We start from the raw sequence: 11,103 nt of genomic DNA, 5'->3' as shown, positions 1-11,103 counted from the left end.
CCTCTCCCCCTCTCCGTCCCTCTCTGGCTCTCTTCCCCTCCCTCCTTCCTCACTTTCGTGGACCCCCTTACCCAGCGACACTTGACTATTTTCCAAGAACAATGCCGTTCTCTAATGTAACCCCAGTGCAATTCTCAAATTCAGAAAACGTAACAGGGAAACAGGGGACGCCTGAAGTGACTGCCTCTGGATCTCCGCTCAGTTCATGACCTCAGGGTTTGTGAGTTCGAGCCCCCGCGTCGGGCTCTGCGCTGATGACACAGAGCCTGCTAGTTGAGATTCTGTCTCTCCTTCTCTCCGCCCCTCACCTCCTTGGGCTCTCTCTCTCTCAAAAGAAATAAATGAAGATACAATAACATAAAATAGTTTTAGGGAACCAAAACGGGTGAAGAGTTGAATCTTTAAGAACATTTTTGTGCTTCTAGACCACATTTGCAATAATTATTCGGATTTCCTATTTTCCGTGTTTCTCACCCTCGCCATCGAAAGTCTTTCCCTTGATTAAACACTCAGTCCCTTACAGAGTACATCTGTGGGTGAATTTGCTTAGGCTGGAGTCTTTATAGCTCGCATATAAATGAGAGTGACTTCTGCAGCTTTCGCACATGACTTGACATAGAATTATCGAGCCACACACAGCCTTCCTCTTCACGATACTATATAGTCCGTCTCGTGTATCCCGTCGATGCAGGCTGGCTGGGTCCGAGGACCCAGAGGGGGTCCCACAGCACCAGCCAAGAGGGTCTTGGCTTCACAGAGAATGGAACTGAGAGCAGCGTTTACCGAAGACCTAGAGAGAGTGCAGGTACAGACTGGGCAGCTGGAAGACCTGGAAAAAAAAGGAGAGAGTCTCGTCTTTGCTCGGGGTCTGGGGTACGTGTCCCGTCAGGAAAACCAATGGTTATATAAGGCTCAGGTGGCCTCCATAAGTCACTTGTGCTCTGGAGTCAGGGGTCTTGGGGTTCATGAGGAACCCCCCCCCCCCCCCGTCACTCCTTAGATATTATCTGTTGTGCTGGAAGACTCCAAAGAAATCGTTAACTCCTTGACCTTTACGAGGAGGACGTGCGTTAAGGCACGTGTAAGGCCGGGGTGGGGGTGGGGGGTGCAAGTCCCAGCAAGAATAGAAGTGGGGAAAGGAGCAAAACATCACGTGGTTTTCATGGGGCCCCTTCAGTGTCCCTGTCTCACTGTTACTCTGCGACACCCCGGAGAAGCCCGATTTTGTACTTTGTGGGTACTCTTTTTTATTCTAAAAATCCATGGCATTCTTGGGGCGCCTGGGTGGCGCAGTCGGTTAAGCGTCCGACTTCAGCCAGGTCACGATCTCGCGGTCCGTGGGTTCGAGCCCCGCGTCAGGCTCTGGGCTGATGGCTCAGAGCCTGGAGCCTGCTTCCGATTCTGTGTCTCCCTCTCTCTCTGCCCCTCCCCCGTTCATGCTCTGTCTCTCTCTGTCCCAAAAATAAATAAACGTTGAAAAAAAAAAAAATCCATGGCATTCTTTATCTTTGAAATATATCCCGGATATGGGGCAATTTTAGGCAATTTTGCTTTGACTGTGACAGAATCTTCCCGTTTGGAGACGAAACTTTTCTCTTCAGCTCGAGAAAATTGTATTCTTTTCTCCAAATATTGCCAATCTTCCATTTGTTCTGGAATTTTCTTTAAGACATGTCAACAATCCACGTGTTGGATCTCTAGTCTCTGTATCTCATATCTGATTTTCTTAGGCTGCTACTGCACAGGTCTTAGGATAAACCTGTTCTTACTTTTATTATTTTTTTTATTAAATTTTTTTAACGTTTTATTTGTTTTTGAGACAGGGAGAGACACAGCATGAACAGGGGAGGGTGAGAGAGAGGGAGACACAGAATCTGAAACAGGCTCCAGGCTCTGAGCGGTCAGCACAGAGCCCGACGCGGGGCTCGAACTCACGGATCGAGAGATCATGACCTGAGCCGAAGTCGGCCGCTTAACCGACTGAGCCACCCAGGCGCCCCTGTTCTTACTTTTAATTTTAAGTCTCCATGTACAGTTCATCTCCTGGAAAATGCTGGACTGCCCCGTCAGCAGTTAAGATCAGCAGCTATCTTTCCCTCCCTTCGTGAAGGAGGAAAAAATCATTTTCCCTCTACTCTACTGGGTTCTTGACTGAGACACTCCTGTAATCAAAAGACAGACGCACAGGAGAAAAGCAAACAGTTTAATAACATGTGTACCGCCCGTATGCATACGAGAGAGAGAGACTCTCAGAAAGGGCCAAGGCCTCCACCTTAAATGCCATCTTCAGGTGAAGGACAAAAGAAAGATGTCGGGGGTAGGGAGTCAGTTATGGGAGGTTACCCAGCAAAGCCCAGTAAGCCAGCTAAGGTTACGGTGCAGATTTGTCCGCGCCTCGTTCATTGAGAAGGTTTCTAGAGATTTGGTCAATCTCACTCTTCCCGGTACAGTGAGGCAGACACCCTTACCAATGGAGATTTGCCCTTATAAATGTCACTGTCTCTTACAAAGGGTAACTTCTATTCTGTTTTCAGAACGTCGGTGTCTGCTGTCTCTTAAAAACAGCCAGGTCCAGAAATGCCTGGGTGGGTCCGTCGGTTGAGCGTCTTGGTTTTGGCTCAGGTCATGATCTCACACTTTCATGGGTTCGAGCCCTGAGTGGGGCTCTGCACTGCCCTGACAGCGTGGAGCCTGCTTGGGATTCTCCCTCTCTGCCCCTCCCTCGCTTTTCTCTCGGTCTCTCTCAAAATAAATCAACAACAACAACAACAACAACAAAACAAGAACACACCGCAAGCAGCTCAAGACAATTCTTATGCCAAAGCGGCATATTTTGGGGTGACAAATTCTACTCCCCTTCACCTGTTGATGCAGGATCTCAATAAAATATGCAAGGCTGACGGGGAGGCAAAGTTTTTGAGGCTCTATTTTATGCAGTTGGGTGGGGCCAGGGAGGCCCAACCAAATGTCTTTGGATATGGAACGTTTGTTTGCTTCTGATACATGTGGCCACTAGCCGTCCAATCTCCGTCTGATGAGGGAGCATAAGGCGGGCTGAGGGCAGAGCACAAGCTAGCGCCCCCCAGCCCCCCGCGGGGATGTGTGGGACACTCCTCAGGCACTCCTGGCTGCCCAAGAACAGAGGAAAGGACGGAAAACCAATGGTTAACAGGTAGAGATCACAGTCATACAGGCCATGAGTCTCCATCAGTTTACAAATGTCTTAGCAAATTACAAGAAAAAGACAATTTTACCAATAGCCTCCGCTCTAGAAACTCATAGCCCCAACATCACCCTCCCCTCCATGGTGATGTGGGAACAAAGGCAAGAAGGAAATGGCAGGTACAACTACATTTCCATGTCATCTACAGCCCATTGACAAATACTCAAGGCAAATAGAGAGTAGAGCATCTCTCTGGAACCCCCTACTGGCTTAATGTTAACGCCTTCCTCGAGGGAAACCAACCTTAGCTGGACAATAGCAAGTCCTCCTGTATTCTGTAAATCCTCTTTAGCGTACGAAAATCCCTTTGGAAACTTCCCCTTAACTTTACCTCCCCCCACTCCGGAACCACTCACTCCTCACAACCCCAGTGCCACTCTTTCTGTCCACGGGTCCCGTCCCCGGGCTTCAATAAAATCATCTTTTTGTACCGGAGACGTCTCAAGAATTTTTTCTTGGCCGTGGGCTCCAGACCCCACCACCACTCCAGACCCCGAAACTGTATCACAACCACATGTGGGCCAGCAGGTGGGTTCCTGCAGGTGCACAGTAAGAAGACAGTGTCGGCCAGCAACGAGCCCCAAAGTCTAGTCGCGCGGTGCCCAGACGTTGTGCACGTAGTCAAGGTGCGTGCAGGCGCGGGAAGGGGCAAGAGGACCCAGCCCGGGCTTTTTTTGGTCTTGAATGGCGTTGACATTGTTGAAGAGTACAGGGCACCATGCAGCGGGACAAGAGCTCCCGGCTCCAGGGGTCCCAGACAGGCCAGGTGCGGCCACTCACTGCTGACAAAATCCAAAGGCAGAGTATTGAGCGGTGGCGAAACAAGAGGGAGATTTACTTCAGGGAGGCCAGCACCGGGAAGACAGCGGACTAGCGTCTCAAAGGCTGTCTCCAAAGGACTGAAAACACTTCCGGGTTTATATAAGGAAAGTGTGGGGCAAAGGCGGGTGCAGGTGGGCAGTGAAGGTCAAGTTGATCGTTGTCTTGGGGTCCATCACTTGGGGTCTTGCTGGTTTAGGGCAGGGGTTGTTGCTTGAGAGGGTAATTTCGGTTCCCATCAGGGGATGCTCTGCCCTCAGGGTGCTCTGCCTGAGCCAGGAGACTAACTGGAAAGAACCCAACTAGAAAGTCTGGGATCAAAATGCAAGGAGCTGAGGTTTTCTTTCAGTAACGTGTTGGGGGGTGTTTCGTGTTTTCTCAAGACCACAATGAGGTTAGGAAATTTCTGGCAGGAGAATTTCCTAAGTGGTGTTGTGTCCTTATCAGCGTGTTGGATCAGGAGACATGACCTTGGTGCTGACTAATCAGTGGGTTGAGGCAGTGTCTTCCGTGCTTCGTCCCTGCCAGTCACCTTTCTCCTTTTGCAATTAACATGAAGTAGTACATTTTGAGACTGTAATCCACCGTGTAGTTTTTTTAGTTCCTGCTCTGCCTGGATACTCCACAGGCACTTTTATGACCGCATGTCAAGAACCAGTCTCATTAGGGGCGCCTGGGTGGCTCAGTCGGTGAAGCGTCCGGCTTCGGCTCAGGTCACGATCTCACAGTTGGTGGGTTCGAGTCCCGCGTCGGGCTCTGTGCTGACAGCTCAGAGCCTGGAGCCTGCTTCGGATTCCGGGTCTCCCCCTCTCTCTGCCCCTCCCCTGTTCACACTCTGTCTCTGTCTCTCAATAATAAATAAACGTTAAAAAAAAATTTTTTTTTTAAAAATAAAGGAACCAATCTCTTTAGCTTCACCCTGTGCTTGGCTTTTTTAAGTTTCCTCTCTCAGCTAAGAGTGTCCCCATCCACCCAGAGTTCCCAGCTAGAAACCTCAGGCGGCTTGAACTTCTTCTCCGTTATACTTGCAGGGAAGGAAACATTCTTCTCTACTCTTCATAGGTCCTCTAATTGGACAGAATTAGACTGACACGAGATACAGTAACAGGAGGGGAAAAAAATCCATTTTCTTACATGCGCACAGAAGCCCGATCGTGACACTGAGACCCAAAGGAATGACCAAGGCAGGCAGTTTTTATACGCTTTAGACAATGAGACAATTAACGTACGCGGAATTGACAGGGCAAAGAAAGCCGAATTTGGGGAGCTTCAATTAAAAGGAATTCTAAACAGAATTGGGACCGGGGTAGTAAATTAGTAAAAAGTAACAAGGGTTGCGTAGAGGCTGATTTTAGGCAACAGGCTTGAGCAACGGAATGTAAAGGAAGACGAAAGGGCCCACAGCGACCTCCGACCACCGACCACCCACCGCCGAGCTGATACAAACAGGCCCATTAGGGGACCCGCCTCAAAATATCCATAAGCCCTAGCTGAACGATGGGTTACTTACAGCCAGGCACAGGTACCAAAAAAGGGAAAGTTCCGTACGTTTCCCATACCCCCCTCACGCTCCCCATCTAAATAAGGCCCCCAGCCACTGCAACGGGACAGACAGTCTCTCCTCGGCTGTCCCCGCCCGCCGCTCCCTTGTGGTGTAGTCAATAAACTTCTATCTCTCTTCTGCCTCGGGTGAATTCTTTCACCGTCTGTTCCGGCGGGCTTCCATCCGATCGGGTCGCCCCACATTTGGGGGCCCCCACCCAATCGGGAGGAGACACCACGGGTTGTTTATATAGCCTCCTGGGCTCTAAATTTCCCATCTCCGGTGATAAGGATGTCTCTTTACTGCCTGCTATGGGAGGGGACCTCTCGCACGGGAGACTTAGCTCCTGCTTTTGGGGGGGGACAGAGAAGGGTCTGAGTGTCCTTTTTGTGCAGACTGTCCCTTAAGTAACTTCTGCTTAGAACAATCAGTATTCTTGTTATTATCAATGTACTGATGCAACATGCATACAAAGTGGCACATTTGGGGTCAGCCTGCCCTTGGCCCCTACGCCCCCAAACGGCCAACAAGTCCTACTGATTCTGTCTCAGAAACTTCTCCTGAATCAAGCGCCTCATCCACTCTAGTACTCCAACAGCCTCCTAGCCGGCCTCCGTGCTTCCAGAATGTCGTCTCTACTCTAGGCCATCCTCCATGCTGTGCCAGAGACTTTCCCTAAACCTCACATGATTAGGTCACCCACTGCTCTGCTGAACATCTGCCCTCTGCTATTACCTCTGCGTGTTGACCTCTCTTTGCACACAGAAAGGAAATGTTCCGGCTGCATAGCCTGTCACTCAAGGTTCCCTAACTTGACCCCAGTCTACCTCCCCAAGCCCCCATTCTGTGCTCCCGATGTTTCCCCCGCACGCCAGCCAAAACGAACTCCTCGTTCCGCAAATGTTTCGCCTCATTCCGTATCTTCCGTCTTGGTCCCCGGTGTTCTCTCAACGTGGGATGCGTTCCCTTCATTTATCCTTATGCTCTCACTCATCCTTGCCAGACTTCTATCAGGTATAACCTTGTCTTTGAAGATTTTCTCATCCCCTTCCTCACAGGAATTAGTTGCCCTCTGCCCAGACCTAAAAGCTCTTCCGCCATCAAGTCTCCTGCTCGCTCAGCGTCGTGCCCCAAGCATCTAGACAGTTCCTGGTCAGGGCTTCCTGAATGTTTGCTGCCTGAGTGAAAGTACAGTACCGCTCGAGTTGTCTGACAAGAGCACGACCCTGAAAAGGTATAAAGCTCTTCATATAACGGCATGAACATTTCATACCCTCGTGTCCTACGAACCATGATTCAACATATCTAGCCTCGACTGCATGATGGGTTCCACCTCTGCACGTACTGACACACGGTGGGAGAATCTGGGGCAGAGCCAAAGTTGTATCCTAGTTGTAAAGCAGAAATGTCACTGAAATAGTGCAGCATGTCTTGGGGGCCTGAGAAAATTGTAATTCCCAAGGCTGCTTAAGTCACTGTGAGTTAGTTTAGTCATTAGCATAAAACCTTTGTCATTGTTGAGACATTAATTAGAATAAAGCATCTTTAAAAATTTTTGTCTATGTTTATTTTTGAGAGAGAGAGAGAGAGACAGACAGACAGAGCATGAGCAGTGGAGGGGCAGAGGGAGAGGGAGACACAGAATCTGAGCAGGCTCCAGGCTCCGGGCTGTCAGCACAGAGCCCGACGCGGGGCTTGAACTCACGGACCGCGAGATCATGACCTGAGCCAAAGTCGGACGCTTAACCGACTGAGCCTCCCAGGGGCCCCTAGAATAACACATCTTAACCGAGGGAGTCTTTTTTTGCGTGTGTTTTTTGTTTTTACTTTCCATGTTCAGGAAAAAGAAAGGATGTTATGACTGACAAAGTTATTATCAGAGATTTATTTCTAAAAGCATCTTTCAGGTGACATTAATGTGCCAACATGGAGTATTTTCCAATAGTAAACGATGAAAATATATTGCCGTTATTAGGAGGAATATAACACTATTTTTGAGTGTACTATTTTTGAATGTGCTATTTTTGAGTGTATTTTTGAGTATAAATGTGTACTACCTAAGGTAAAACTACGTTGTAACACATGCATCCAAAATCTCAGTGGCCTAGAAAAATGAGAAATTTCTTTCTTTTTCATGGAAGGTCCAAAAGAGGGTATTCCTGACAGGTGGGTGACACTCTTCCCAGTGGTAATTCTGGTACCCAGCTTTCTTCTCTCTTGTGGTTCTGCTGTTTTCAACTTATGGCCTCCAAGGTCATGGGTGATAGGAAAGAAGGACTGAAATGGGCTAGGCCTGAAATTCATCCACATTACCTCTGTCGGCATTTCATTGATTAGAATGTAGGCACATGGCCACACCCAAGTTCAAGGGCAACTGGGAAATGTGGGCACTCAATGAGGCAGAGGAGAGGGGTTTATTCAACATCTGGCCAGTCTATGCCAGGAAGGTCTGGTTTTTGGTGTCTCCTTTAGCAACTCCTGGAGGCCTAGTCAATGAAAAGTTACGATCGTAATTATGAACCCGTACTACAAAACACTTAATTGTCAAAATGAACACATTACTGAATGAGCATGTGGTGCTTACTAAAGCGTAAAACTAAGGACTGAAAACAGAATGCTTTTTTTAAGTTCATCCCGAGTTGGGGTAAAAAGTAAATAACAGTATACTTGTGAAACCGCTTACAAACATAAAGTTGAACAAAAATCAAAATGGCTGCACTAATGCTCCCGCGAGGCCCAGTTTTCAAGCAGCCTTTTCCTCTCTTCCGCACGCCTCCTCTCCTGCCTTCTTAGCCCTTCTGTTTCCAGAACCCGGTGGCACCCTGAAAATGACTGAGGAGGTACAGATGCAATTCCTGTGGAAACCAGCTAGATGCTGTATCTCCCTGTAAACCACTCGGCCCCTTCCTCCGGGAAGACTCGCAGGATTTGAAGGCCACAGCCTGCTTGCGCGGCCAAGCAATAAAGCCATCGTTCCTCTACATCCCAGACTCCGTTTTTGCGTTATCTTTCGGCTCTGAGGCGCAGAGGTCGGTGTTTGACAACAGTTATTTGGTGAGAGTCGCAGTTAATTCAGCTTGTACTGTCATCATAACATGGAAAGCTCTCCCTTTAATTTATGCCTGAAACATCACAAGAGGCGATTTGTACCGCGGATACTAAAATGCTATGGCATAAAAACACGTTGCTTACTGCTTGACAAAGGCAGCCTGCCCCAAGGCAGTCATTCAGGTGGTGGCAATTAACGTGACCGTGTCGGAGTGACTCAGCCGGGGGTGGGGACACACAGAACCCAGGAGAGAAGGGACCGCGTGGACGCGGAGCTGTGTGATTAACCCTGAGACGTAGCCGGCTAGTCCTGGAACAGCCAATTGGAAGGCTTTTTGGGTAGATGTCAAGCCAGCATTTTATGGGAAAAAAGAAGAGTAGAGAAGCAGGCGTTACATAGCGGTAGCCGAATGGAGGGAGAAAACGTGGAACGGAACTTTTTTTTTTTTTTTCTGTGTCATGGGTAGTGTAGGGGCCAGGGCCAGGCCACCCCAGGATGGGCTTTATCTTTGGCATAAAGATTATTTTGAGTTAAAAGCCATCAGAGCCCAGCAGATTCAGGAAAGGATCTTTGCCTCTCTCTCTACTGCCTACAAAGAGTTTCGAAAGAGGACCTGTTCCAGGAAGGGACCTGTCCCCGTAGCTATGCTATGATAGGAACTAGGTACGATAGAGGGGATGAAGCTGGTAAGACCTGTTTGATCGAAGTCCCCTCTGTCCCACTGCTTCTGAGCGGCCCCGCAAACATTTGCTTCCCAATCATTTACTCTTCGTCATCGTCCTGTGAAGCTCATTCCTCCCCTTTGAAGTCCTACACGCCTCCTTCCTTTCCTTAGCTTCGGATGACATACGTATTTCATTTTGCCTGTCTTGGGCATCTTGTGGCTGCGTGGGTTCCCCGTGAGTATGAAGTTAAATGTGATTGTCTCCTGTTAATCTGTCTCATGTCAGTATGATTCTCGGTCTGGCTAGAAGGACCTGGAAGGGCACAGGAAGTTCTCCCTCCCTGGCAGTAGCGTATCCAATGACTTCGTAAAGCTGCGAACGCCTCTCTGTTTACGATGAACGCTCAGGAAATCTCATGGACTGTACTTAAGTGATAAGAAGCGTTTGGCAAGATACCTTGTTTCCTTTTGGAGTGTCGTCGCCAGATGGCTTTGTGTGTGTGAGGTGGGTCATGAAGGCAACCTTTCCTGGGGTGCCGGGGTGGCTCAGTTAAGCGTCTGACTCTTGATTTCGGCTCGGGTCATGATCTCACAGTTCATGAGTTCGAGCCCTGCATCGGGCTGTGCTCTGACAGTGAGGAGCCTGCTTGGGATTCTCTCTCTCCCTCTCTTTCAAAATGAATAAATAAACTAAAAAATAATATAAGGTAGGGGCGCCTGGGTGGCTCAGTCGGTTAAGCGTCGGAGTTCGGCCGAGGTCATGATCTCGCAGTTGATGGGTTTGAGCCTCGCGTGGGGCTCTGTCCTGACAGCTCAGAGCCTGGATCCTGCTTCGGATTCTGTGTCTCCTCCTCTCTCTGCCCCTCCTCTGCTCATGCTCTGTCTCTGTCTCTCAGTAATAAATAAACGTTTATATATATATATATATATATATATGAAAGGTAGCCTTTCCTCAAAGAGGAAACACATAATGATATCAGCCGCCATCACTGAGCATAAGTCAAGGACCAGGTACAATATTGGACACTTACGCACGGTGTCCCCACTGTAGATGGAGATTGTTTTTGAAAGGAACTAACTTGCTAATCTTCTTTTTCATTTTTTTCTGATTGTGCTAAATGAGTGAGATGTGTCAAACCACACTGTACAATAGCAGTTTTGGAATGACAGCCCCCTTCCTTCTCTAAAAGCGAGGGAATGTGGTTTGCAAAAGACAGATATATTCAGAAATACAACAATTAGACCTGTCGATAAGAATATGAAAACAGTTCGATTTGGACAAAGCACTTTTTGCTGCTTCCTAGGGTTATTGTGTAAAGAATTCATTCGTGACTGGAAAACATTTCGAGGAGAGTTACCGCTCCGGCTCTATGTATTTGTCTGGAGTCTTCTATTTGGGAAGAGAAAAACCCCAGTGGCCCTCAAACATTGGAATCGCTTGGAGAGGTTTAAAAAAAAATACTGACATCTCAGGGCACCTGGGCGGCTCAGGAGGTTGGGTAGGTCGGCTTAGGTCATGACCTCATGGTTTTCAGGTTCGAGACCCGTGTTGGGCCCCATGCTGATGGTGCAGAGCCTGCTTGGGATTCTCTCTCCCTCTCTCTCTGCCCCTCTCCCACTCTCTCTCTCAAATTTCAATAAGTAAACTGTAAAAAAAAAAATAAAAAAAATACTGATCTCTGGGTCTCACTTCCGGAGATTGTGATGTAATGAGCCCAGGGCGTGCAGCCAAGGTTGAGAACCTTTGCAGACAGACGTGGAAGAAGCGTCTGGAGCATAGGGGAGAGGATTCGTTGGCCTGGGAC

The sequence above is a fragment of the Lynx canadensis genome, chromosome X (assembly GCF_007474595.2).
Source record: "Lynx canadensis isolate LIC74 chromosome X, mLynCan4.pri.v2, whole genome shotgun sequence".
In the NCBI taxonomy this organism is placed as follows: domain Eukaryota; kingdom Metazoa; phylum Chordata; class Mammalia; order Carnivora; family Felidae; genus Lynx; species Lynx canadensis.
The sequence above is the reverse complement of the archived record's forward strand: the minus strand, read 5'-3'. Positions refer to the sequence as shown.